Below are 5,114 nucleotides of genomic sequence, written 5' to 3' on the forward strand. Positions count from 1 at the left end.
TAGGGAGGGTGGGAGGGAGGGAGATGCAAGAGGGAAGAGATATGGGAACACACGTATATGTATAACTGATTCACTTTGTTGTAAAGGAGAAACTAACAGAAAAAAAAAAAAGATATTGTATGTATGTGTATACACACACACACACACACACACGCATGCACACACACAATGGAATATTACTTAACCATAAAAAAGAATGAAATCTTGCCATTTGTGATAACATGGATGGACCCTGAGGGCATTTGGCTAAGTGAAATAAGTCAGACAGAGAAAGACAAATACTGTATGACTTTCACTTATATGTGGAATCTAAAAAGCAAACCAAAACAAAGCAAGCAAACAAACAAAACAAGACGGAAACAGATGCATAGATAGAGAACAAACTGGCGGTTTCCAGAGGGGATCAGGGTGGAGGGCTGGGCAAAATAGGTGAAAGGGGATTAAGAGGTAGAAATTTTCAGTTATAAAATAAATAAGTCAAAGGGATGTAATACACAGCATAGAGAATATAGCCAATAATATTGCAATAACTTTGTATGGTGACAGGTTACTAGACTTACCGACGTGAATAATTCACAACATATAAATGTTGAATCACTATGTTATACACCTGAAACATAGAATATGCAAACAAACAAAACAAGACGGAAACAGATGCATAGATAGAGAACAAACTGGCAGTTTCCAGAGGGGATCAGGGTGGAGGGCTGGGCAAAATAGGTGAAAGGGGATCAAGAGGTAGAAATTTTCAGTTATAAAATAAGTAAGTCAAAGGGATGTAATACACAGCATAGAGAATATAGCCAATAATATTGCAATAACTTTGTATGGTGACAGGTTACTAGACTTACCGACGTGATTAATTCACAACGTATAAATGTTGAATCACTATGTTATACACCTGAAACAGAATATTCTATGTCAACTATACTTCAATTTTTAAAAAACGTCTTAAAAGAATTTTTTAAAGGATGGCTATTTTGTCTCAGTTACCTGTCCCAGCATCTCTTCCTTGTCTACCTTCCTTTTAAATGAAGATGTTCCCTGGGCTCTTTTATTTCTATTCTGGCCTCTCTTTGGTTGAGGATTAGCACTCAACTGGCTGAGTGCCACCCCTACCCCCATGCCGGTTTCATATGTAATCTGTGTGTAAGAAACATCTATAAATTTCACATTATTACTTGGGGGCCAATAATATCCCAGTTTAGAAACTCATGTAAACTTTTATCCAAAGCCATCCAACGACTTTTAAAACAAACGTTAACTTTCCCCTTGCAAAATCCAAACTTAAAATAAAACTTTTGCTTTCAAAAAACAAAATTTCTGTTTAAACTTACTCTCTTATTCCCTGCCCCCTACTCACCCCCCACAACACACTCCCCAGCAGAAGTCTCTATATGTAGATAATTTCAGATACTTTCATAGGATTTAAATTTAACAGGAAAAAGAAAATGAGTCCAGTTCCTCACACCCAAAGAGTGTTTCCAGAAGGTTTGAGGCTGTATCAGTCTCATCTTCCAAATCGTGGATCATCCTCCAAAATATTTAACTGCAATCAATTTTTGAGTTTTGAAATCTGGTTTGATTTTTCCTTACTTCCTAAAAGAAACAAGAAACAAAAAGGGAGCACACACACACATATTCCAGGAGAGCTGGCGCTTCTTACTGTGAGACATTTATCGTGATCCAAAAGATTTACTCAGAGGCATAATTAATTGGAACTTATTTCAGTGGAAGTTATTTCCCTTCATCTCATTACAGAAACAAAAGAAGATTATAGACCAGGAGATCCATGAGGTTTCAAGAGCGTCTATTGATGAATGAAGTTGGAAGGAGTTGACACACGGTCAGAGACGGTTAACATCCAGAAATTCTTACAAAGAAACTGCAATTCTTTTCCATTAATCCCTCCTTGCTTCTTTGATCTTGAATGGTACCATGGCTGTAAGTTAAGTGCAGAGTTACCGTGGCATTAAAGGCCCCCAAAGACCTTGCCTTGGAGAAGCATTCTTCGAGAATTTGGAAGATTAAAAATAACAACGATAATAAAAGCAAACAAACAAAACAGAAAAAAATGTGAACAAGCAGAGAATCCGGTAGAGAGATTTTTAAGCTATTATACTGTAAATCTGCCACCTGTGCTCATTAGGACAAGCACATCTGCATTAATAGGGAAATGGATGATGTTGGGCCTGGAAAATTTGAGTCACGGTTGCCTTTTTCTGTAAGATGAAGTAATTAAAAGAAAGAGAGAGTTGGGAAAAGATACAACTGGAGAGACACTTCAAGGATTTTTTAGCAAATCACCTACTCATTTGTCTTTTGTCCTCTTTTCATTTTTCCTATGGTTCTCCGAGCTTCTCCGAGGCTCTCAGAACTCCAGTAAGGGAACATGTGGAAGTTTTAAGAGCCCTAACATTTTCGGCAACTTTTTGAGATGCAAAAACCAAGACGGGGCTCAGGGGACCTGTCCTCTCAGTTTGTATCCTCTCGTGACCCAACAGACAGAGCCCCAAATCTTTTAGCGTTCTTTTAACTCTGAAAGTGGCCCGAAGCCATTAAACATTCCTTTAATTCTGGAAGTCGGGGGAGAGGGGTGAATGTGGCTGGAGAGTGAGGATGTTATCACCCAGCACGGCTGGTGGTCAGGCTTCATGCTCAAAATTGTCCAATTAAAGAAATAAAAATGTAGGCTCTGTCGGGAAAAAATGCAAATAAGGTGGCTTGGGGTTAAGATTTTGAGTGGTTTGGTGGTTAAAATTATGCTCTTGTTTATGGGGGAAACGGATTTTTTAAAAAAAATCTATATACAGTGGGTAAATTAGGCAACCATCTATTATGTAATTGAGTGACAACATAATCCTTCATAATGGTGAGGCAGGCCAAGGCCGCTGCAAATTTCGGGGACTTTTTCATGCTTCCTACCTTAGTGCTTAAAACGGCAACAGTTTTGGGGAATTCAGTCTCTCTTTTTTCCTTTCAGAGGGTGATGTCTAACAGTGCTTTCTTGCAAATTGGAATTCTTAGGGGGTGGGGTGAGGCTGCAGGGACCCAGGCAGGACCGGGTGTGTAACCCTGCACGTGCGAGCACCTGCGCACGTCCTAAAGTCTATTTATAGTGGATGCTACGGTGCACCCCAGATTCCTCTTTAGAACGGGGGTGCTTATTAACTCAGCTGCTGGCAGGGATGACTGCTGGCGGCTCACAGCCAGCAACCGTCCTCAGCCAAAGGGAGCTGCTTGTTTGACTGTATGCCTAGTCCCTGTGGCACCTTGAGCTTAATGACTGGTCCACGTCGGGGTATACAACCTCAGCCCCCTGTGTGGATTCGGGACAACAGCAGGGGCCAGCCTGGCTCCAGAGCCCCCGTGGGATCAGCAGAGGCCTCTGTTGTGACTGCGCAGTGGCCCAGCCTCTCCCTCAGCCCAGTCCTGCTTCCCTCCCTATGCTTCCAGGTGTGGATGGAGGAGCATGCCCCAATATGCCTCCCGCACAAGAACACCTCTGGGTCTCAGTCTGTTGTCCAGGGAAACTGCCTACTGACAAGTGTCTTCTCCTCTTCATTTCAGGTGGGTGGTAGATGAGAATTGGTGGATCCGCTGCTGTGTAATCACAAAGGCAGCTTGATTCCATAACTTCAGCAGATGTTTCTGGAAACAAGGCTGGTCTTGTCGGGACCCCTGAGATTGCTGACTGTGGTGGAGCAACCTCAGGGGGTTTGCGATGTTGGAACGCTTCCTCTCATGTGGCCTGTTATCCTGCCTCAAACGCTACCTTTTTTCACTTGTTTCTTTTCACCAGATTATCCTGTCGCAAATCTCTTAAAGATGCAGTGTGGCTCTGTGGAGACAGAGATCATGTCCGAGGCCCAGCTCTGCCACTTACCTGCTGTGTGATCTTGGAATAGACAGAGCACCTGTCTGGGCCTCAGGAGGTGGGGCTTCAGGGATGAGACCTGCCTACCTTACAGAGCAGCTGTGAAGTCGAGGAGATGCTGTGTGCAATATGGGGAAGGGGCAAGGCCTCAGCACACACCTCAGTTAGCATCTCAGCTGGACCTCAGCAGCCAGGCCCTGCCAGAGAAGGGCTCGGAAGAGAACTTAGGAGGGGCCCTGGGCAGAACCTCCGATTTGGGAACCAGGCAGAATCGAGTTCACATCTCACCTCTATTTGCCCGCCCATTTGGGCAAATTATCAATACTTAGCCTCTTCTGATTCAGCTTTCTTATACATATTGATATATTAGTGTAACTATTATAGGGTTGCCTGTGAAGAGGAAATAAAGGAATTTAGACAACGTGTCCAGAGCACAGTTTATGAACTCAATAAATGCTGGCTTTTGTGAGTGGCAGAATGGAGTGCACCTCCAGCTCTGTTACTTACCAGCCCAGTGACTTCGGGTGAAATAGTTAATAACTCTCTGAGCCACAGCTTGTTTATCTGTAAACTGCAGTGATGCTGCCTGTTTTATATGGTGATTTTGGGGGCTAACAAGAATGTCTACAAAGGGCGTGGTACTAACAGGGGCTCAGCTATTATTATTCATGTTGTTATTTTGAGGAAGTTTATCTTTGATTGAGGGTCCCAGATACATAGCAGCAAAACAATGGGCCAATGGAGAAGTTAAGTGGACCATTATGTACAGAGAGCCCCAGACAGAACGGGTCATGGCTTTCTCACTGATGGTGGGAAGCTCCCCAGTGACTTCGCCTGCCAAGTTATTTGTTTCCTAGCAGGGAAATAATACATGGAACTTGGCCACCGTAGGCTGGAGTCTCACTGTTTTCTGGGAATCACCTGATGTCAGGATTTGCAACCTGAGTGCCTGGTCCAGAACAGGGAGCTCTGCCAGGCCACAGACAAAGGTCCCTTTGGTCCCCAAGCTGGCATTAGCCACTGCCTGCTGAGGGGCTTGCAGGCATCATGTGACTATCCCTACTTAGATCCTCAGATAGAGACTTGGGCCATTTCTGGGCATTGTGTCCCATCCACAACTTTGTGAGGATATAAGAAAAATTATTTTTTTCCTACAAAAATACGTGGACAGGGCTTCCCTGGTGGCGCAGTGGTTGCGCGTCCGCCTGCCGATGCAGGGGAACCGGGTTCGCGCCCC

Source organism: Physeter macrocephalus, chromosome 20, assembly GCF_002837175.3.
Source record: "Physeter macrocephalus isolate SW-GA chromosome 20, ASM283717v5, whole genome shotgun sequence".
NCBI lineage: Eukaryota > Metazoa > Chordata > Mammalia > Artiodactyla > Physeteridae > Physeter > Physeter macrocephalus.